This window comes from Ursus maritimus, unplaced genomic scaffold, assembly GCF_017311325.1.
Source record: "Ursus maritimus isolate PB19 unplaced genomic scaffold, ASM1731132v1 scaffold_34, whole genome shotgun sequence".
Lineage (NCBI taxonomy): Eukaryota > Metazoa > Chordata > Mammalia > Carnivora > Ursidae > Ursus > Ursus maritimus.
In genome coordinates, this window is record NW_024426008.1 from 16,001,649 (window position 1) to 16,026,623 (window position 24,975).

At 40.0% G+C, this 24,975-nt stretch overlaps 1 pseudogene; it reads right to left on the minus strand.

Moving 5' to 3' along the window:
- Positions 1 to 22,548: 22,548 nt before the first annotated feature.
- Positions 22,549 to 22,959, minus strand: LOC121100102 (annotated as a pseudogene).
- Positions 22,960 to 24,975: the final 2,016 nt, after the last annotated feature.

Consider the following 24,975-nt stretch of genomic DNA (forward strand, 5'->3'; position numbering starts at 1 on the left):
ACCATGGACTGGCAGATCCCTCACCCAGGTCTTTCTGATTCTAAAGGTCGTGCTTTTAGTTCTACCTCCAATGCAGTTTTCCCCTTTCAGAAGTCCCAGAGGAGAGGAACCTCTGGTTTCCATACTGTTAGCATGAAATCTATACCCAGTAGAAGAGCCTGCTTGGAGAAAGTACTGAGCTGCTTAAGCATTGGCCTCTATACCTGGTCCTTCAATTAGCTGAGACAGTGGTTCTTACACTGTGGTCCCTGGACCAGAAGCATCAAAAATGCCAAAAACTTGCCAAAAAATGTGAATTCTTGGGCCCCACCCTATACATCAAAGACTGAATCAGAAACTCTGGGAGTGGGGGCGCCTGGGTGGCACAGCGGTTAAGCGTCTGCCTTCGGCTCAGGGCGTGATCCCGGCGTTATGGGATCGAGCCCCACATCAGGCTCTTCCGCTATGAGCCTGCTTCTTCCTCTCCCACTCCCCCTGCTTGTGTTCCCTCTCTCGCTGGCTGTCTCTATCTCTGTCGAATAAATAAATAAAATCTTTTAAAAAAAAAAAAAAAGAAACTCTGGGAGTGGAACCCAGCAATCTGTGTTTTAGCATGCCCTCCCAGTGATTCTGTTGCACACTGCAGTTTGAGAACCACTGCACTAAGATGTGACCTTGGGAAATGCGTGCAAGAACTCAGCTCCAGCTGCTAGCTCTGAAATCCTAGGGTCCTCCTGTGACCCAGCTTCTGAATTAACGAGGGGATAGATCATATTCATACCCCTAATTTTAAGAACTGCTACCCAATAAAGTGAAGGAGAAGGCAGATTAGGAAGATGAAGAGAACAGCCTTTCATATATCCCCCAATTAGCCAGAGTTGCCATTGTTGTTGTGAGGATGTATGGCAGTGATGCCTATGACATCCCAAATTAGAACAAGTTTTTTGGAGTCACTCTGAATGCAGCTAGCTCTTCGGGAATTTAAAAATGTATTAGGCAACTTGGAGCTCGGCTCAAAGAAAGACAGAATCAATTAAAAATATGCATTGTGTTTCTTTAGCCCTGCTTTAAGTCATTCAGAAGACAGTTTCTGGGAATGGAGTCTAATAGATCTGTTTTGCAAACTGCAACAAAGTAATATCTCACTTCCTAGGAGTTAAACCCCTCCTTCCAGGAGATGACATCCATTTTGGGATCCATTTCAACCAGAGATGACATAACCAGCCTTCCAGGTAGCTTCAGGAGCTCATGTTTCCCCAGCTTAGCAATGACTCAGCGAACGGCAAGGGAGTATGAATGGCCTTAAGGACCATACTGGCGCCAAGGGTCATATTTTCATTATTTATTAAACATTTTTCTGGCCCATCCCCTAAGTCCCTATAACTCTATTCTTATGTGGTGCACAATGTGGGTCAGAAATCTCTTCATTAGGCCTAATCCTGAGGTTAGAAAGATGCCATTTTTCACTTGCGCAATCGAAGCTACCCATCCATTATCAATGAATGAAAGTTGACTGAAGGAGTGCACAAGCTTAAACTTGGTTTGTAAAGAATGGTGATGGGGCTCCTGGGTGACTCAGTCGGTTGAGCGTCTGACTCTTGATTTCAGCTCAGGTCGTGATCTCAGAGTAATGAGACCGAACCCCACTGGGGCTCTGTGCTGAGCATGCAGCCTACTTCAGGTTCTCTCTCTCCCTTTCCTTCTGTCCCTCCCCCGCTGCTCGCTCTCCCTCTCTCTCTCTTTCTGTAAAATAATAGACAAATAAATCTTTTTTTTTTTTAAAGAGCAGAACAACTGAAGGAACATGTGCTTTTTTTTTTTTTTTTAAGATTTTATTTATTTATTTGACAGAGAGAGAGATGGCCAGCTAGAGAGGGAACACAAGCAGGGGGAATGGGAGAGGAAGAAGCAGGCTCCCAGCAGAGGAGCCTGATGTGGGGCTCCATCCCAGAACACCGGGATCACGCCCTGAGCTGAAGGCAGACACTTAACAACTGAGCCAACCAGGCGCCCCTAGACAGATAAATCTTTAAAAAAGAACGGTGATGATTGCACACCATCGTACACACACCCTTACCTATTTGTCATGATGGGGAAGGAAGCGAACATGATCTGAGCACTATGTCCCGAGTGCTTTGTGCACATTTGTCTCATGGAATCCTCCCAGCAGCCCTGTAAGGCTGGAGTTGTTAGTACCATTTTGTAGGCAAGCAAGCTGAGGCTGAGATTCCTGAAATCGCAGGGCTGATACATGGCAGGGCCGGGAGTGGGACACAGCTCTTAATCTCCCACTTTCCTTGTTGACTGAAACTGGATTAAGTACATGGGCAAAACGCCTCCTCAGAACTGGGGCTCAGAGTACGGCCTTGAAACAAGTTGGTGTTCAAGAATCATAGACCCTGCCTCGAAATAACAAAGACAACTGATTTTGACAAATAAAGGGAGAAATAAGTAAACTCATACTTTTTTTCTTCTTTGGAGAGAGCAAGCATGGGGGGGGCAGCGGGGAGAGGGCAAAAGGAGAGGGAGAGATTTTTTTTTTTTTTTTGGAGAGAGAATCTTAAGCAGACTCCATACCCAGCACAGAGCCCTCCACAGGGCTCGATCTAATGACCCTCAGATCATGACCTGAGCCAAAACCAAGAGTCAGATGCTTAACTGACTGGTCAAGCCACCCAGGCGTCCCTAAACTCATACTTTTTGTTGATTTGTTCAATCAAATATTTTAGACATATAAAATCACCTATGGATATGTCACTCATATATCTTTAATGTGTATAAAATAGAGATGCCATAAAGACTATAATAAATAAACACTCATGTGTCTATAACCCAGTTCTATGTCTCATTTCTTCACTGTATCTTTGACCCACAAATAACCACTATCCTGAATTTTTTGTTTAGCTTTTCCTTGTCTTTCTTTGTGGTTTTATTACGTGTCTTTGTATATGTATGTACAAAATACATCATTAACTTTGCTTTTAAACATTATATGTAAAGTATTATGCTGGAAGTATTCTTCTGCAATATGCTTTTTTATTTAACATGATGCCCCTGGATTTATCTATGTTGTCACATAGAGCTATAATTCATTCATTTTCTCTGCTGTATTGTGTCCCATCATATGAACATACTTGGAACTCGGCTCAAAGAAAGACAGAATCAATTAAAAATATGCATTCTGTTTCTTTAGCCCTGCTTTAAGTCAATCTACTGCCCATTCTGTCAGAGGACATGTGGATTGTTTCCAGTTTTTGATCATCACAGTGCTACCATGAACATTCTTGTGCATGTCTCTTGATTGCATCTATGTTTCTCTAGGTACATACTACCTAGAAGTAAATTGCTGAGTTTTAGGGTATGCACATGTTCACCTTCATAAGACAATGTCAAATTGTTTTCTGAAGAGTTTGGGCCTCTTTACACTGCTACAAGCAATAATTCAGCATTTGTATGTCCCAATATTTGGTATTGTCACACTTTTTCATTTCATTTGCTAGTTTGATGGGTGGAAAACGATAGCCTATAGGTTCAATTTGTAGTTTCTCCATAACTGATTTGGTTGAATATCTTTTCATAGTTTTATTGGCTTTTCTGATTTCCTCATCTATGAAATATATCCTTGGCTCACAAATCCTTTCTTTATCTTTACTTTCTCAACCCTCCTATATCCACGGTGTGGATAAGGAATTGCAGATACATGAGAAGTGGTGAAGCAAATGAGGAGGAATGGGGCCTAATGTGTGTCCCAAGAAGAGGAGACACCGTGTTTGAAAACCCAGAAGTCAATGAGAATGTGGTGTGTTCCAGAAACCAACTGAATCCCACACAACACAATGATGAAAGGCAAGCTTTGACTAAAGGTGAGAGAGTTTTGAAACTGAAGCACATTTCAAGACAGACCACCCTGTAGTAATTTCCATGTCAATATCCAGACACTGGTTATATGACTCTGGAATCCCTTAGCGACATAAGGATATAAAACAGTTGAGAGAGTGGAAATGCAGGAATGATTTGTGGAGGAATGCTCTGTGGAGATGTTTTTTTGGTGGGAGAACTGTTTCCTTCAACTCCTCCAAGGGGGAGGGTGGGTGCTACCCTTTCACCTCAGGATTGAAGAGAAGGACTTCAGTTAGACCAGGAGGAGAATTTGATATATCCTGAGGGACATGGTGTTCAGAGAACATGGTAGATGATGTCAAGTCATGCTTTAAAAAGTGCACAGGTGAAATGACTGTAGTTGTCCACAGTTACACACTAGGAGAGAGGCCAGAAGTGGGAACAGCTTGATTTCTACATTTGGTGTGGCATCTTTCCATAACACTGGCCAGGGAAAAAAAATTGAATCCTCACCTCACCTCTCTGTCCTTGCTTCAACCCCCTTTTGGAGTCAGAGATTGAGCAAAATGCAGGGGGTGGAGGAGGTTTGGAGTACTGTGTGGGAGAGAGAGCACCATGACTTAACCCCTTCCTCCACAAGCAGCAAGCCCACATGGGGCTCCAGCCTAGGGATGAGCACAATTTCATCTTAAATTGAATTTGGTATTTTCCGTGTTACATAGGACTAGATATTTTGAAATATTGAACTGAGAATGTGTGACACTGGAGGTGACCATAATATTTTGTATTACCCAGTAGGAAACCAAAAAGTCATCGCAACTGCTGGCAGTTTCATCCAAGCATGAAATAAGAGACAGGAAAGGTGAAAGGAACAGCGGGAGACAGATACTAAGTTGTTTCCTGATAAAGTTCTACCAGTTCTGATTTTCAAAATCAATGCAATTAGAGAGTGTCAAGAGAAGAGATTGTAGAGAAGGTGGCCAGATGAATGAGTCACATGGGGATTTGGGACTCAAGCCCTTGAAAGCCATTGAAGAGTTCTATGTAGGGGAATTTTGTGATCAAAATTGTGCTTTAAAAAAAAAAAAGTCTCTTAGTTCAGGGTATATGATGATTTGAAGGGCATTAGAGGTAGGGGTTGCCCAGAGGAGGCCCTCATTGAGGTGAAATATGATAGTGGCTCGAGTCCAGATGAGTGGCAGTGAGGATAAAAGAAATGGAAGGTGTTGAGAAGTGATAAGCTTGCTAGTCCTTGATGGTGGAGCTGATGTGGGAAGTGAAGACTGGTTCCTACACTTCTGATTTGAACCACGAAGTAATCAGCAGAGTATGAGGGAATGAAGGGAATCCAGAGATGAGGAATTCTTTTGATCCCTTGCTATTCTTGGGAGATGCACAGGGTAGACTGTAGCATCTGTATCTTATGGCTGTGGTGACTCATGCTCAAGACAGCCAATTTGCTGAAGTCCACACAACTCATTTACATGCTGGGAGCTTTTACTTCAAATGACAACGCTTGAACTAATTCCCTTTGATTCCATTTAGAAACAAATGCCCAACCATAGGTGGAGTTAAGTGTATGTAATTTAAAGGAAGAGAGAGAGGCACCTGCCTGGCTCAGTCAGGAGACTGTGCAATTCTTGATCTCAGGGTAATGAGTTTATGCCCTACGTTGGGTCTAGAGATTATTTTTAAAAAAGAGAGAGAGAGAGAGACTTTAAAAAAATATAAAGGAAGAGAGAAAGAAACTGGGTCGTGATATAGTCCTCAAGCTTAAAATATTTATACATACAGTAATTTCAGCAAAAGGTTATGCTTCTTGGAATCATGGAAACATACCATGAAACCCTTGATTTCAATACAGTGGAGAAAACTCTGAACTGGCCTAGGTAACCTTTTGCTTCTCTCTCAGCCATGGGATTCTTGCATTTTTTTTTTAGAGCACTATTTCTCAATCCTTAATGTGCATATGAATCACATGGGGCTCTCGTTAAAATGCCAATTCTGCTTCAGTAGCTTTGGGGTGGGGCTCAAGATTTTACATTTTTAACTGGCTCCCAGGGTATGCCCAAGCTGCTAGTCTGACTTTTGGAAAAGCAAGGTTTGAGATGAGCCCAGAACTACTCTGAGTAGTTGCGGACACCGAGAAAGATCAAAGGGAAAGGACCCAAAGGAATCCCAGAAATGTAATTATGTTGGGGATAAACAGCGTTACACCTTGCAAAATGGCAGGGCAGACAGATTTTCCCAGGCCTGTTTCCACTTTTCAAATTCCTTTCCGCATTCAGCGCCTTCCCTATGCAGTAGTCCCTTTCTGTGGATTAAGTAACTAATCCTTGTCTAGGGTCAGACTAGAAAGCGGTTTTTCCTGTTACCGTCCTGCATACTCTGCCTAGAACGCTCTGTTTGCAACTGCACTTTCAAGTTTCAAGACCCAAAAGAATAAAGTTTTAAATGTGGAACAACAGGCAAAACATGTTAAATACGTATGGGGCGCCTGGATGGCTCAGTTGGTTAAGCATCTGCCTTTGGCTCAGGTCATGATCCCAGGGACCTGCTAAGCGGGGAACCTGCTTCTCCCTCTCCCTCTGCTGTTCGCCCTGCTTATGCTCTCTTGCTCTGTCAAATAAATAAATAAAAATCTTTAAAAAAAATTAAATATCCAACATAGACAAATCCTGGAAAAGAGGAGAGACTCTGCCCATTCACGTGACTTTTCCTATAGGGAACATTTTATCCTGCTTCATTCCCTGTGCCTCCTTAAAATCAATCTTTAAGACATGCCAAATGTTAGAAAGGGAAGTATTTCTCTCCAAAGGTTATCTGTTGGCCTTTTTGCCTGTACTGTCCTCGGTCTGAAGTGATATGGGGTGTAGGGACTTTGAGCTCTCAGTGAGTTGAGGGATAAACATGTGGAGATGGATGGGACAGACAGAATTGTTCCGATTAACCTTGCTGAATTGAGAGCCAGCTGGAGATGTCAGACTCTGCTCTTGATTTTGCCATTTACATCCTCTGTGACCTTGGGCGAGGCCTTTCTCGTTTTCAGTTTCAGTTTTTTCACATGTAAAATGAAACAATGGGACAAAATGCTCTCTTTGTCTCTTTCTGGCTCTGAAAACTTTGTTTCTGAAATTTGTTTCAAGTGAACTTGAAAAGGGGGAAATTTTTAAGCTGCCAGTTTCTACAGTGACTGGTCATCAAAATCAAAATCCCTCTGGAGAGCTTTAAAACTAGATAGATAGATAGATAGATAGATAGATAGATAGATAGATAGATAGATAGATAGATCTCCTTCTACCCTGTTCTGATCACTTGCAGATGCAGCCTTGGAAACTATTTTCATGAAGTTCTCCAGGTAGATTCTGCCCATCAGATAAATTTGGGAATCAGTAAACCAAGCCACAAGGGGGCGCCTGGGAGATACCGATTGCCATCTCAGTTGTTTTAAAACCATTTTGAATATTAAAATAGAAATAAAATTGACTTGTCATTTCCATATCTAATTTTGCCTCATACAACTTGAAATAAATTTGTGGTTGAAAGTATCTTTTACTCTTTGGTATTCGGGGTTTAATTTTCTCATGCGTGAGCTAAAACTATGTAATATGTATTGTTAAATAACAAAAATTCAACAGAATAAGTTTGAAAAGTCTAATTGGCTTCATTAAATGATACAGGAATCAGGCAGTATCCTATCTAGCAAGTAGTATTTTCATAGAAGGAGGGTGGGGAAAGAAAGTTATTAGCAAAAGAAAAAGACTGTTGGGGGTAAGTTGGCTTTTCCTTAGGGAAAAAGCAAGGGGTCTTATGCAGATTATTTTTGAGATAGAGAGGGCCCTTGTGGCACTCATTGACGCTGACTCATTGGCTATAGTTAAGACCACATTTCTGGGGGAGGTTGAAACTTAGCTAAAGTTGACACTAAGCTAAGGAGGGGGTAGGATCTGAGGATTCCATTAGGAGGAAGGTGAGAGATGTTTGGAAAACAAAGGTTGCCCTATTATGTAGATAAGTGTCTTAGGTAAAGAGGAATCTCTTTTAATAGCTGTCTTCTTGGTGTAAGGGAGCAGTTGAGGGGGAAGTAAAGAGCTTTTCCTGAATCTGCCCGGTTTTGATTGCTTTTAACTCAAGATAATGTTCCTGCCAAAGTGACCCATCTTGGGGTGGTCTCCCCTTAGCCCCTATAATCTAAAGCTTTTAGAAGAATCCTTAGTATATAATCAGCATCTAATATATCTCAATGATTCATGTTGCTGTGTAACCATCATCATTCTCTTGTCTTGGCAGGACTTTTACCACTAAGTCCTAAATCCCAGGTTCACCATGGTCTTCCCTGTTTCTCAGATACTACGTCCAACTGCTAATAGTTATTCCTCTCTTGAATCTACTCCCTCCTCCTCATCTCCATAGATGCATCCTTCATTTAATCACTCATTATTTTACTTCCAGACCCCCACAATGTCTTCCTGAAAGTCTCCCTCCCTCCCTGAGTGATTAGTTTTAAAACACAAATCCGATTATGTGGGCACCTGAGTGACTCAGTGGTTGGGTCCTGGGATTGAGCCCCATGTCAGGCTCCCTGCTCAGCAGGAAGCCTGCTTCTCCTTCTCACCCTCTCCCTGCTTGTGTTTCCTGTCTCTCGCTGTCTCTGTCAAATAAATAAAATCTTTAAAAAACAAAAAACAAAAAAAAATAAATAAATAAAATAAAATAAAATAAAAAACAAAAAACAAAAAACAAATCCGATCATGTTCTCCCACAAACAAAATCACATCAATGGCTGTATGCAATTTACTCTCAAAGGGTGCTAAAAAGTGTTATGTGTGTGTAAAGAGAGAATGAGAAAGCAAATGGGACAAAATATTAACGATAGATGAATCTGGGGGTGCCTCAGTGTCTCAGTTGGTTAAGCATATGTCTAACTTCAGCTCAGGTCACTGATCTCAGGGTCCTGGGATAGAGCCCTAAGGGTAGGCTCTGCCCTCAGCAGGAGTCTGCTTGTCCCTCTGCCCCTCCCCCAGCTCGTGCATGTGCATGCGCTCTCCCTCCCTCTCTCTCTCACAAATAAATAAGTAAAAAATCTTTTAAAAAAAGCAATAGACGAACCTGGATAAATGGCATGCCAGTTTTTTATGTACTCTTTTTTTCTATTGTTGGAACTTTTTGTAAATTTGAAATGATTTTCAAAACAAACAAAAAACTTCACTGGCTTACCTACTTCTTCAGACTCATCTACTATTTTTCCGCCTTGAAGTTTAAGCTTCAGCCATAATACATGATTGTAGTTCTTTACTTTTGCACTTGGGCGTTCACTAATTTGGAATGCTGTGGTCTTTACCACTTGTCTACCTGGAAAATTCCTATTTATATTTCAATACCCAGCATACAATCCCTCCTGTATGATGCCTATGTTTTTTTGACAGAATTAATCACTTGACTCCCTTGGGCTAAATGTGTTTCTCATTTTGACTCCTCTGCCTTTTTCTCACATAGTACAATTAGTCTGTTTCTTATACTAAACTCAGAAGATCTTGAAGAACAGAATCCCCCAAGTCTTACTCATTATTGCACCCTGGCACCTAAAATCCCAATTTCTGTCCTCTTGTACTCCTAGGTACATTTGTATTTGCCAGGCCATGGTTGTTCCTTACCTTTTGCTATTTGCAGTGGCCACAATGACACTGAATTTGCTGTGGCTTCCTGTTGTTCCCAGCTGAAGCTTGGTTCCTGGCTACTCTCCCCAATTTTTTTTTTTTTTAATTTTTTCCACATGTGGAGGAAGTGAGACATTACTAATGAGAAGTTGAAATCCAGTGGTCATCATTGCCTTATAGACTTCCTCCAACCCCAGAGAACTCCTTCTTACTCCATTTTTTCCCTAAGATTTTGTTTGTTTATTTATTTATTTGAGAAAGAGAGAGAGCATGAGTGGAGGTGGGAGGGACAGAGGGATAGGGGGAGCAGACTCCACACTAAGCAGGGAGCCTGATGTGGGGCTGATTCCCAGCACCCTGAGATCATGACCTGAGCCCACGGCAGATGCTTAACCAACTGAACCTTACCCAGGCACGGCCCCTTCCCTTATTCTGTGTTTTGGAACCAGTTACTTTACCTCCTAGAAGGCTTAGTTCCTTATTCTGTGTTTTGGAACCAGTTACTTTACCTCCTAGAAGGCTTAGTTTTCTCATTTATAAAAAAAGACAGACTTTAGTTCAGTATCCTTTGTAAGAGATTTGGGTATGGGAGGAAAAATAATTTTTTCACTACTCTTCTAGGTTCTTGGCTGAGACTCTTGAAGAGGAGTAAATATGCCACCCTAAAATATGCCTCTTTGGCATGAGTGTTTTCTTCATCTGGGTATGCTTAAGAAACAGCAGATGCAAAATAAACTCTGAAAACAAGTAGAAGTTGCCCTTTTGTAAGGGACATTTACATTTATAAGAGACATCACCATTTGTGAGGGTGTCTCCCTCTGTACCAGAGAGAGGATGACTAAAATTCTGGAAACTTTCATTAATGGAGAAGACACCACTTAAATCTGCATAACAACCCTACAACTTGTTTACCATGCTTTTCCTGGTAACCTCCCATAACTGGCTTCCTGCCTCCTACATATTTCTTTTGTCTTCAGCTGAAGATGATATTCAAGGTCGGAGGTGTGTGGTCTCAGCCAAGAACCTAGAAGGGTAGAGGGAAAATTACTTTTCCTCCCCAGTACCTCCCTGTAATATAAGAGAGATTAACAAAAGAAAAACAAAGGGAAGTATAATAACATATATACCTCTTGTATACATGCACAGACTAGGAAGACTGGGTAACTCCCTGAAAGGGCTCAAGCCACCACCTTAAAAACCATCATCAGCTAATGACAAAAGAAAGATGTTTGGGTAGGGCAGGGAAACTAATTATGGGAGATTACCAGGAAAAGCACAGTAAACAAAGGGTAAAGTTGTTATGTAGATTTAAGTCAGACCTTCTCCATTGATAAGTTTCTAGAGATTTGGATACTGTCTTCTCTTCCTGATACAGAGAGGGAGACACCCTTATAAATGGAGATGTTCCTTATAAATGTAAATGTCCCTCAGAAAAGAGGGACAATTTCTACTTCTATTATGTCTGCAGCTTCTCAAAACTAATCAGCCTAAAGTAATCTTTATGCCAAAGAGGTTTATTTTGAGGTAGCATATTCTGCACCCCTTCTGTTACATTTTATTTTCTCTTCCCTTTGCTTTGGCTTCCTGTTAACAAAGGTCATTTCATTTAATCCTTTGTGTTAATTTGTCAAAGTTCATCAAATGTTAATAGAAACTAACAAGTTATTTCTTGAGAGTTATTTAAGTAAAAGGCGATTATGCCCCACTGGTGGGTGTATATCTCTTTGGATTCTTGGTTTTCATTCTGTGGAGATTTTAGGGTAGGGCAGGCTTAGCACTGTGTATAGTAATAAATGACCCTTCTAAAAGTTCCAAGTTCTCATTGCTTGTTTTTACTACCATTTAAGGCCATATGTTTCGTGGCTAAAAACGAAGGGATCCCTTGATGAAGAAAAATTATTGGCAGTAAAATATACTCACTTTGAAATACCACTTTCAAAGAGCACATCAACTACCTTCATTTTGACCTCAGTCTGTACTTTCTAATTGATTATGTTCTTTCCAGCTTATCTCTTAACTTAAGCAAAAGACCTTGAGGGCAAAGCATCCCGTGATGGTAACCGAAACTACCTCCTCAAGCAACAAGGACTGCCCTGAGCCAGCAGGACCCTGCATGATTGACCCAAAGACAATGATCCACCTGACCTTTACTGCCCACCTGCACGTACCCACTGACCTTTGTCCCACATTTTCCTTATATAAACCTAGAAGTATTTTCAGCACTTTGGAGACTGTCTTTGAGATGCTAGTCCACTGTCTTCCTAGTATTGGCCTTACTGAAATAAATTCCTTTCTTGTTTCATCGCCACGTGTTTCTCTGCCTTTGGATTTTGTCAGCAGCAAGTGGCTGAACCCTATCTGTTTGGGCCCCCGGGTCCAGATGCTCTTGCACTCCTGGGCCTCAGCTGCAACGTGAGGGGTCTGAGTATTTTCTACAGTGATAAAATAGGTCACCTGCTTAAAATTTGCTCTTTGGGAACATAAGAAGTGTGAGTCTGGAATGAGTGCTTCATAGTAGCAGGGACCTGGTCTTTCTTATTCAATACTCCATTCCAGTGCCTCAGACAATGCCTGACCCTACTAGGAGCTCAACACATACTTGGTGAAGGAATAAATGAATGAGATTAATAAGCCTGTTTGAGGAAATGTCAGAGCTCTAAAAACCTAAATATATTAAAGCAAGTAAAAAAGGGAACCCTGAAAAGACAGGTTCTTTAAGTCCCCAAATTTGTCATCACGATACCACTTGGTACTTCTGCTTGATCCCTAATGAAGATGTTCAGCTACACCTAGTCAAGGCCTTTCCATGATGGATATTCTCCACATGTTTCCGGAATTGAATGTTGTAACGGTACTTTTTGGTCCCTTCGCTTTCTGCTGTTTACTGCATGCTGCAGTTTTTTGAGCCTGGGGTTTTCTGGAGTAGTTTTTCCGTAACAAAGGACTCGGTTACTGACAGCTGTTCCCTTTATCATCTGCTCTTTATCAACATAGTACAGTTTCCTGTACCCATCAGTGACAGGGAAATGATACAGCAGACATTATTACATGTGAGCAACCCAAAGTTATCTTTTATTCATCTTCCGGGTCATATCCTCTTTCTTTATTCGTATTTTAAATGATTTGCAGTTTTGGGGTTTTTTTTATAGAGATCATTTTATTTTCTTGTTGAGTTCCTGTTCATGTGCTTATCTCTGATATTCTGAAGACCTTGCCTTTTTTTTTTTTTTTTTTTTTTTTTTTTTTTGGCTCCCAGTCTGGGGATTTGACAAATGACAACATTTTGGGGCCATAGGGGAGAGACAGGCCGTAAGACGTACTGTATAGATGACCAAAATGTGATGTACTATACCTTCTCAGCATAAACTGGAAATTTAAAAAAAAAGCTGCAAATAGAATTGCTTCCTTTGGGCTTAAAACGGATTGGCAGCAGCACAGATTTTGCTGTGGGTTGAAGTCATTTTCTACTTTGGCACTACTCAGTCCATGGGGAACGGTGGAGTCATGATTTAGCAGCAAGATTCTGGGAGCAGGCCAGCATCTACATCTGTTCTGAACTGTAAGTGGACTGGAAAAATGCTTGAAAAAAAGCCAGAGGAGGGAGGTGAAGGAGAACACGAAACCTTTAACCTCAAAAAGGCCACAAAAATGGCTTGATCAATTACAAGGAGATTGGATTTAGAGAGAAGTTTTAATGGAAATAAAATCTATACAACTCTTCTTGTCTCCATCCATTAAGTTCCTCTGTCTTGTGATACAAGAATCATAACACATAGTGATACAAGAAAATCTTATCAGGAAGGACTAAAGCATCACTTACCTTACATGGGCTGAGTCTTAACAATTGAAGCACACTGCCTTGGTAACACCTCTTAGACATTCAACACACTTTTTAGTGAATTGCATAATGGATTTCTTTTCTCCAAATGTGTGACCAAACCATCTTGTAGGAATTGGGGGGAGGTGTTGTTTTGTTTGTTGTTGTTTGTTTTACATCAAGAGGTACTCCATCAATTGAATGTCATGAAGACTGTGAGTGAGCAAGAGTATGGCTAATACACTGGAAAGAATTTGGAAGCAGACTGGCCTGGGTTCAAATTTCAACTCCATCATCTCCTGGCTGTGTGACTTCAGGCAAGTTGCCCTCTGGCGCCCAGATTTTTCACCTTTAGAATAGTAAAATCTAATTCACTGGGTTGTCGTGAAGATTAGGGGAGTCCGTGGGCATGTGGAAAGCATGGGATAAATGTTAATTCGCTTTCTCTCAGTTCTCTACTAGTGCCCTTTCCTTCTGTCTCATTGCCTTGCACACATTTGCATATGCAGAGTCTTGATTTCCAGAGAAAATATTTGTCTGGTTGGTGTCAATGAACCAAACCTGGCTTGTCTAAAGTTGAAAGTATTTTTTCTAACTAGTCAAAAGTGGCTTAAAAAACCGAGAGAAAACAGGCTGCATGGCACATACACACAGAAAGGGAGATTCTAAGTTTACTTGAAGCAATCACGATGGATTTTGCAAAGACTCTGGGGCAGGGATCAAGTGGGCTAGTTAGCCAAAATTCCAGATTCTTTTTGGAAAGACTTTCTGAAATGGCAGTCAAATTTCAGTAAGAAGCAAATAGAAGACTCAAAATAATAGAAATCATAGAAATAATTTCCACATGATATAGAAATTTCCCCCCCCCTCAGGAAAGCACAGTACATTTTCTAATTAATTATTAGCACATACAAAGAAAATAAAATAACTCTTAGTGGCCCAGGGCCCTATTCAAACTCTCTGAATCACAGTTGCTTTATGTAACTTGAAAGGATTGAAACGAAATTGATTCTTTCTAAGGTCCCTTTACAAATTCGAAGATTTTGTAAAAAGCAACCCCCCCCAAAAAAAAACCCTAAGATTTTGTGCTTTGTTTTATATTAAAATTATTTCTACACTTTCTATATTAACAACAAATAATGATTTACTGAGAACTTAGTTGGCATGCTTCAGCTCATTTACTTCCTATAATTACCCTAGGAAGTAGGTACTATTATTCTTATTATTTTACAGGTAAGGAAGCCAAATTTAAGTAATTTTTCCAGTGTCATCCTGTTAGCAAAGAGGAGGTTCAGACTGAACTAGAACTCTCTGATTCTGTCTCAAGCTTTTAACCCAAACCTACATTGTTCCCCACTATATAGTAAACACATTGTTTCCTAACAATGAGCCAAGCAGCTTTATTGGCAATGGAAAAAATTCAATCTTGGTGCAAAACATTCTCTTAAATAAATGGTGTAGTGAATAATTATACATGTTGGAACTGAGAAATTTGTCAATGCTTTTGACTGTGAGTCCTGTGGGTAGGCAGTGTTTTTTTGTTGTTTTATTTTTCACCTTGGCTCCTGCTTGCTAAGTACATAGGCACTGAGTGAATTTGTAGTGAATGAAATGTATTTGATATAACTTCATTATAAATCATTATAAAGGTTCTGAAAGCTGGAAGCAACTTTATAGCTCATTTCATCTATCAACCCCCCCCCAATCTATCCCACTATTTTCGAAGAAGAAGGAACTAAAATTTAGAGAGAGAGAAAGGGAGACATAAGCGGCACCCAGGACTCCAAATTCACAATCCAGAACTCCTTCCACTTCACTGTCCTGTGGAATTCTTTCTGATTCCTGACAGCGTGTTTGTATTTGTAACTGAACTAACATGAGTTCACTCTGGTAAGCGACAGAAAAGAGGCTACACCAAGTGGAGCTGTCACACAAAAAGAACTTTATTTGCAGAAGAGAAGGAGATCACAGGGAATAACTTCCAAAGCCAAGGCTCCCGGAGTGAGGGTGAGTGGATTTCTCCTATTTAGGGTTAAGATGAATGTTCAGAAAGGGGAATTTTGGCATTGCAGGTAAAGGCCAGAATAAGGTTGTGCAGGGGTACTTGGGACACATGGCTATACATGCATCCTATATTGTATTAACAAAGCTTGTGCTCCCCCTCCGTGGAGATTTTAGCATTACAATGAAGTAGAGGTAATTGTGGACACCCCATGGTCCATCCCTGCAGGTGTGAGTCAAGCTCACACTGCTGGCTGGAACTCTTCCTGTTGTTTGCCTCCAAAAGATAGGGTTCACATTCCTGTGGAAGAAGGGGGTCGGGGGATCAGTAGGAGTCTTGCTTGGGACAGTTTTTACCTCATTAACCCTGTGGGGGACAGTTTCATATTCATAGGGCTCTAAGCCCACCTCCTCACCAGTTGAGATGCCCAGGCCTCACTTTTTTGCACACCATCCACTTAGTTTCTCAGCCTTGAAGGGGCTGGGGGCATGGCAGGAAATGCCAGCTGGCATGGCACAGCACTCCCTTGAGAGAGGACTAATTTTGCCTGGCCTTGCAGAACTTGCTTGCCTTTTTTCAGCTGTGTCTGCACCAATATGGCTGAATTTACAGGAGCCAAGAGGATGTTTCACCATCTGCCTGTTAGTGGGGAATTGGCCTTTCTGCTCTTCCAACAGGGTTTTGGAAGGCGTGGTGGCTGGGGGCCAGCCCACTGAGGCGCTCCTCCTTGGATTGTGTGCTGCTGCAGGAGAGGAAACTGCTGAGCTCCAGAGCCAGCAGGACAAATGGTCTGCATGCATCTGCAACAGCAAGTGTGATCTGAACACAATTGCAGCACTGTTGCAAACTGTCTCCTACTAGTAATTCCCGTCATTATCCCATTTGGACAGTCCATTGAGAAAGGCCTGGATTAAAAAAAGAAAAGAATTTTTTTTTAAAGATTTTATTTTTAAGTAATCTCTGCACCCAACGGGGGGGGGGGGATTAAACTTAAAACCCTGAGATCAAGAGTCGCATGCTGTGCAGACTGAGTCAGCTAGGTGTCCCAGGATTTTTTTCTTAATTACAAAAGCACTACACGTTTATTGTAGAAAATTTAGAAAGTACACAAAAATATAGAGAAGAAAATAATGCCATGTATTCGATTACCATTCCAGGGGAATCATCAGGAAGTTTTTGTTATATACTCTTTACAGCTTTTAAAATATACGAATATGGATTCTACATGTATTTATATATGCTTTCTTTCTTAAAATATATAATAAACAATTTTATATACCACTAGACCTTATTTAACAATATTTTTAGCAGCTGCATTGTATTCCATCCTGGGCATATACCATATGCGTATGCCCCTATTGTTGGATATTTAAGCGTTCTTCAGCTTTTTGTTATTTGAAGTAATGAATGATAAACCTTCTTGCCTAACTCGGGTTATTTTCATAAGCAAATCCTAAAAACAAAATTGGTGAATCGAAGTCATGACTAGTTTCTAGTTTAAAAGTTTTAATATCCACTGCCAAATTGCCTTTGAGCAAGGTTATAGCAAGTTACATTTCCACGAATGTAGACCACTGGCAAATTTCTCAGTGTCCTCGCTACTATGGAGAGTTTGCTTTTAAAATCTTTGATAATGTGATAAATGGAAAATGTGCTAAGTGAAAAATGTCTACCACTACACTTAAATGTAGGTGGTTGACCACTGCACATTTCCTTAATTAATTAATTTTTTCAAAGTTTATGTATTTATTTTTTTAGTAATCTCTACACCCAACATATGACTCGAACTCATGACCCTGAGATCAAGAGTCACATTCTCTTCCAACTGAGCAAAGCCAGGCACCCCACATTTCCTTAATTTAGACCAAGCTAAGGTTACAAAAGCTCATAGACTGTCAGGTTTGTTCCCAGATAAAGAGAATCATACTTGGGCTATTTTTGCATATACAATCTTTTCGTTTTCTTGTTAATCACACAAAAAGCCATGTTGCAATCTTAAATTCATTTTCTGTTTGCAGATGATAATACTCATCCCAGAGCAGATAACCCTTATATATGTTTGTTTTTTTTAAGAGAAAAAAGTGGTCATCTTGCCTTTTGCAGTTACAATACAGAATATTTCCAACAATTGTTTATTTCTGTGAGTATCTTAGGTATGCCACTGGGAAAGTCAAGATAAATTCTTCTCTGTAGCGATATTTCGATAAAAAGGAAATGTATTTTGTGTTTCGTAAAGTAGAGGTATTGTTGGAGTAGTTTTTTGTAACCTGCTAGGAAAGAAAATGTGAAACATTTTTGGTGGAATTACTTAAAAGATGCCAGTGAGAGAGGCACCTGGCTGGCTCAGTTGGTAGAGCATGCAACTCTTGATCTCAGGGTTGTAAGCTCGAGCCCCATGTTGGGTGTAGACATTACTTAAAAATAAAAATCTTAAAAAGAGATGATAGTGAGGAACATGGCATTCTGGTTGGTGGGATGGTTTCAACAACTAGGAGTGAGCATGGCTAGATTGTTCTACTAAACTGAGGTGCTCAAGAGAATGGCTTACTCATCCTTGTATTCCAGGAGCCTGTAGGTGAGCTGGAAAATGCATTCTAATCAGAATTTAGTATGTCTCAGGAAGGGTTGTACTTGATCTGAGAAGAAAACCCTCAGTGGTAAAGGAGAAAAAAAAAAGTTCTTTATGTTTTCTATCAAAGAAATGGAGATGATAAGATAAATCTCAATTTTTAAAAAGTTCTATAGTTGTGCTTTATTTTACATCCTTTAAAAAAAGATTTATTTATTTATTATTTTAGAGGCAGAGAGAAAGAGATCATGAGCAGGGGGGATGGCAGAGGGAGAGGGAAGGAGAGAATCTCAAGCCGACTTCAGGCTGAGCATTGAGCCTGATGCGGGGCTCAATCCCATGACCCTGAAATCACGACCTGAGCCAAAACCAAAAGCCAGACGCCTAACCAACTGTGCCACCCATGTGTCCCTGGTGTGTTCAATTTAAAATAAGCAAGTATAGAGGTGCGTTGCTGGCTCAGTCAGTAGAACATGTGACTCTTGACCTCAGGGTTGTGAGTTCAAGCCCCACTTTGGGCATAGAGGTTACTTTAAAATAAAATAAAATAAAATAAAGTACAGACAATTTAAATAAATAAACAAAGAAAGAAACAAATAAACAAGTGTAATATTACCTACCTATGGTTTTTCCAATATTTACAAAAATCACTTTTATAAAAATATATACACTATATTTCTTTCTTCTTTTTTTTTTTAAGTTTTTATTAATTTATTTGCCACAGAGACAGCCAGCAAGAGAGGATACACAAGCAGGAGGAGTGGGAGAGGAAGAAGCAGGCTTCTAGCAGAGGAGGGAGCCCAATGTAGGGCTCGATCCCAGTACCCCGGGATCACGCCCTGAGCCGAAGGCAGATGCTTAACGACTGAGCCACCCAGGCACCCCATATTTCTGAAATGTTTATAGTTTATCATTTAGATTAAAATGTTTGCAATCAATAATATTTTAATATTGATCGTTTATTCTACATATAGGCAGAAAAATATTTTTTTTCTTTTTTTTTTTAAAAGATTTTATTTATTTATTTATTTATTTGACAGAGATAGAGACAGCCAGCGAGAGAGGGAACACAAGCAGGGGGAGTGGGAGAGGAAGAAGCAGGCCCATAGCATAGGAGCCTGATGTGGGGCTCGATCCCGTAACGCTGGGATCACGCCCTGAGCCGAAGGCAGACGCTTAACCGCTGTGCCACCCAGGCGCCCCAAAAAGTATTTCTATAATTGCAATGGGGGAAGAAAATCCTAAGAAAGATGATTTTATTTCTGTTTTAAGATTTTGGCTTTTCTTGGAAGGAAGACCTCAATATAATATGTATGTTAAAAACAAAAAAAACAAAACAAAACAAACAAAAAAATCCTCTAAGCTCAAAGTCAAAACTGAGCTCAAAGCAGTGTGCTGTAATGGACAAAGGAGGTCAGGGTGAGTGGATTTGGGTTCTGAACCCAGCTCTGTGACCAGTGGGAGAACTTTGGATAATTCAGTCCCCTCTCTTGGTGTCAGCCTTCTGATCTGTAAAATGTGGGATTTGGGCTTGTTGATACCTTCCAGGTCAAAGAGTTTGTGATTCTATTTGTGATTTTGAGAATGGGATTGGGCCTGATTCTGTCAAATTTGGCTGATGTCAAATCTAACAAAAGCAAATATCATTTCACAAAGTATCTCTTAGAAGAGGTAGTTTCTTTCTCTCCTATTCTTTCCCTTCTCATTTTTGACAGTATGATATTCCCACCACTTTTTATGTGGTGTACATAGAAATACAGACTTTTTAAAAAAAAAAAAAGATTTTATTTATTTATTTGACAGAGAGCAAGACAGCCAGTGAGAGAGGGAACACAAGTAGGGGGAGTGGGAGAGGAAGAAGCAGGCTCCCAGCGGAGGAGCCTGATGGGGGCTCGATCCCAGAATGCTGGGATCACGCCCTGAGCTGAAGGCAGGTGCTTAAGGACTGAGCCACCCAGGTGCCCCAGAAATACAGACTTTCTTCTTCCTTTACTTTCCAAGGGATATCTTCGGTTGAGGGAGGAAATGGAAAAGATCTATCACTGAAGAAAGCTGAGTATACTACAGAGGCAGGCACGAGAAACCACCCAAGCAAAGACAAGAATGAGGAGCAAGAGAATTGAGAAGAAGGCTGGAATGGTGAATGTTTTTAAAAGGAGGATTGAAGAAATTAGAACGAACAGCTGACACTGGGGAGAAGGAAAGGTAAGGTGGGTGTTTGCTAAGGAAGATGTTTAGGATGATTTGCTTTGTGTCATGCGATGAAATTCCATGTTCTGCTGCCTTTTCAAGAGACCCAGGGGTAAGATCTGTGTTAACTCTTCATTGCTCTTTGGAGCAGGATTTGTCTTCCTTACAGATGTGACAATGTGATGTACCTGGACATGCCCTGATCCTGTTGTTTTCAGGTTCGATTTAAGAGCTAGAGAGAGCTACTTAAGCTGCAGGCATCATTCATAATGTTATTAAAAAACAGAAAAAGAGACCCTGTATTATGTATCAGTTTCTTCCCATATATTTTTCTTTAATATTTTGAACAATTCATCAGTATAGATTTTTCCCCCATATAAAATTCTGCCTTTGGAAAGCTGGGCATTTTTATCTTGAGACATTGCAGGTCTGCTTTTAGGAGAGTCTCAAGTAAATATTGAATCAAATATGCACAATTTTGCAAATTTCTGCAATAACGTCAGCCGTTGCTATCTGTTCTTTGCTAGATATGAAATTAGTTAGGTTTCTTTGAATTATGTTAACATTAAGTTTTTAAAAATATTAATATATATAAAAATGAATATTAATATAATATATATCAGCTTAATTTTTCACTTTTTTTTTTTTAAAGTAATATCGACATCCAATGTGGGGCTTGAACTCACGAACCCAAGATCAAGTCGGATGCTTTACCACTGAACTGGCCAGACATCCCTGGAGTAAGATCTTTAAACATCCGATGTGTTAAAAGTATGAATCTATTCTTTCAAGCCAAATATTTGTATATGGAACTTGGTTCCCCCTCTTAATGCGTACAAAGTTACTCAGAAATTGGTATAACTGAGAATAGAAAAAGGTCTTCTGACTTCCAGGCTTGGTCTGATTTTTGTTGCAGTGGACTGTCTCAAACACAAAGAACCCTCCTCAATTCTTAACTCTTTGTCCATATTGCCAGCAATATGGACAACCTCTAAAAACAGTCTTTCAATCAGAATTGCACTCTGTGCTCCCAGCTGAATCAAGGCTGAACTCCGGCTTTCCTGGGGGCTGAAATGACTAGGGACATCATAAAAAAAGTTTGAAGCTGGGGCGCCTGGGTGTCTCAGTCCGTTAAGCTTCTGACTCTTGATTTGGTTCAGGTCATGACCGCAGGGTTGTGAGATAAGTCCCACCTCAGTTTCACGCTGGGTATGGAGCCTGCTTAAGATTCTCTCTCTCCCTCTTCTTCTGCCCCTCTGGCCTCCTCTCTCCCTAAAAAAAAAAAAAAAAAAAAGACTTTGAAGTTGCATGGAAGTGCTGTAGCAACCTACCCCCCAGCTTTGATCTCCACTCATACCCACGTTGGCTGGGTTATTCCTTCAGGGAAAAAAATTGAGAAGAGGTAGATGTACTTAAATTTTGGCTCGGTCTCTGCCCAGTATGCACATGGTGCCCTCTAGCGGCAGAGTGGAGCATTTCCGAAAAGGAAATGGAGAATCCGCTTCTATAGCACACTAAGATTTTCCAGCTAGCTTTTTGTTTATATGAGATTTATTTGAGTTAAAGGTAGAAAATAATGTACTTTCATTTGTAATTTAAGATTCAAGTTGCTATGGCAATCTAAAATAGTTTACAGTGATTCCTTTTATATATACTCTGTCATATTATCCTTTTAGACTTTTTTATATATGAGGAATAAGGTTAATCATTTAGGATATTTAGCAATAATGATAAAATTCTCTTCAAAAGAATTTCCTTAGTGTACTATTGGTATGAAGCTCATAACAGCCAAGATGTTTATAGTAAGGGCCTGAACCTAACTCATTAAATAAAAATAAAAGCACATTTTTTGGGGGGGTGCAAAAAAGGTGATTTTATTAAAGCATGGGGACAGGATCCTTGGGCAGAAAGCTGCTGCCAAAAGCACATTTCTTGAAGAAGGTGCAACAAAAATATGCACTCTACATATTTTTCAAAAGGACATAAACTGCACGTTTTGGCACTGTCTTCTCTTCAAATTCCTTTACCAACAGTATATAGCAGGACTTCTGATGTCCAGATGGCACTGTAAGAAGATGACTAAGGCAGTCGTGTGCAGAAGGCTTGTGTATAATGCAGATAAAATAGAAAGATATTTTTTGAAAATTAAAGTTTGCAATGAGGGCCACCTGGATGGCTCAGTCAGTTAAGTGTCTGCTTTCAGCTCAGGTCATGATCGCAGGGTCCGGGAATTGAGCCCCTGAGTCAGGCTCCCCACTCAGCAGGGAGTCTGCTTCTCCCTCTCCCTCTGCAGCTCCCCCTGCTCATGCTATCTCTCTCTCTGTGTATCTCTCTGTCCCAAATGAATTTTTAAAAAATTTTTAATGGTATTCTTAAAAATTCCCCATGTTCCATTATATTGCAAAACTGAAACTCATCTACTTCTTAGAAAAAGTATTTTGTTCATTCAAGCAGAATTTTGCTCCAATCTCCTTCAATTTCCTACTACCACACCCTATAGTGGACCTGTAAGTTTATTGTGCACATACATTAAACCTTTAAGTCGTTTACAGTAGTAACTCTTAGTTCTAAAGTAACATCTTCATCATGTACAAATATAGTTCAGAGATGATGCTGGAAAGGTGACATGGTCCACACATGGATGACTTCTTCCATTGCTGCGTAGAGGGCAAATGACTTGTGTGGGCCTATTATGAGAATCATTACCTCCAACAAGTAGGTCTACTGTGCCAGCTTCTTTTATTTTCTTTTCAAATGCATCACATTCTGTTTGTAAATCTGGAGCATTCCCATCAAGGATATGAGCATTTTAGGATCTATGTCAATATGCTTTAAAAAGTTACTCCACACTGACTGAATGGTAGCTTTCAGGACAATTGATGGGAAATTCTACATATTCATCCATGTTAATTGTCTTCACGTGTTTAAAAGAGCGCTCTCCATTCTTGTGATGTTCTGTTGACAACTGTTGGGTTTTTTTGTTTGTTTGTTTGTTTGTTTTTAGAAGATACTAATGATGTATGTTAGTACACCTTCTAGACCAATTAACTCTTCTGATGCTGGGGCAGTAGGAACCCCTGATAACTTTTTCAGAGAAAAAAGTCACCTGACTTATCACACATTATTAAATACTCAACTGTGTTGATTTCATTCTTCCCCTTGGCAGGAGTTGTGAATGATCACTTACACACATCAGCTTCTGAACTTCCAATTATTAACAGAGTAACTTGGATGATGCTACAATTTTAGATACAGTTATTGCAGGGTTGGGGATCATAGCTGGCAAGAAAGAGTTCTTGAGACATTGTATGCTGCAACTTAGTAGGTTTATTTAAGTAACAGGAGGATAGAAAGAGCTACCGGAAGGAAGAAGGAGCTGCCCTTGCCCTGTGTGAAGCTGGGGGTGATACACTTAGTGGTCAAGGGCAAGGCGACGTGCAGGGAATATTAGATCATAAATGTCTTCTTCGAATTTCTACTTGTAAAACTACTTTTGCAAGATGTCTCTGGTGCTTATCATTCAGTTTTATTTTAAATATTGGTGAGATATACAGGCAGTCATGAGTCCCTTAAAAAATTTAGCAATCAGACATATTTGATCATCATGGGAACTATGCAGGCTATAGGTCAGCTTTCTGGGCTAAAGGTGAACATTTTTCTGCTTCTATCCCTCATCATAATGACCCCAAATCCTTTGCATACAAAAAAATAGATGCCACTTTCTATTTTTTAAAATTAAACTTCCATATTCTGTTCTTTTTAATCATGATGATTTTCTACTTCCTTTGTGCTGATGTAGACATGTATTGGCACGACAGCCAAAAATGATGAGTCATTTGACAGTGAACCAGATGTTCAGAGGTAATCTTCATGTCTTTATTAACAGAGACTGCATCCAAATAACCATACTCACTTTGTATGTTCCTTTCATGGTGTCATTGCCAACAGAGGCCTGAAAGTGTCCCGCATCCAACCACCGAGGACGACTGTGTTTTGGGACAGGAAGAATCTGGCACAGGCGGCCTGACATCACAGTGCGGTACGAATTGCTTCCACCTTACTTTTATTTCCCATATATATTACGAAACACTTCCTTTAAAAAAAAAAAAAAAGGTGGCTCTCTTTGCCTATGCAAACTATTCTAATTCAAGGACCCAACCGCCACACATAGTATGGCCTAGAATACAAGTTCAGTTTCAAACACTTGAAAGTGGGGCAAGGGGGCCCCCTTTTCTCTCTAGGAGCACCCCTGCCAACCTTGCTACACCACTATATTGAATTTCCTCAAAGCAAGGGAAAACAAAAGCCTTTTATATTGCCATGTATTTTTAAACCAATAGCTTCTTTCGCATGGTTCCACTTATTGCGTAACTAAGAAGAAAAAAGACTATTCGTACCGAGAGGAAAATTCTTTTGAAAATGTTATTGCAAACCTTGTAGAATACAGCATATGATGAAAAAAAGTTTTCTTTTCAATGAAAAAAAAAAGCCAATTAAAAAACGGATTAAATCTTATCTAATAATTTTAAAGAATGTTCTACATGAATCTATGTAGTAAGTTCAGTGAAGTGAAAAATACCCTGCCGAATTGGAAAGATACCTTTATATTTTGTTCATGCTCTTTACAAAGGATGTGGCATCTTTGAAGACAGAACAGATAGAAAATCTAAGCATATGTTAAAAAAAGAAATCTTATGCAACTATGACCTTCACATGTGTTGAAATTTGATTTGCTCTGCTGTTATTAATGGGCTTAGGTAAATTCAAGCCCTTACAACATTTATGTATGTCACATGATAGAATATTCAAAGACAAAAATTAATCATATAAATAAAAGTAAAAAGCTCTCTGTCTTAATTTTCTTACTTAAAAAATCTTCTCGAAGCTAGAGTCACATTGTTAAAAATTGTAACCCTGAGTA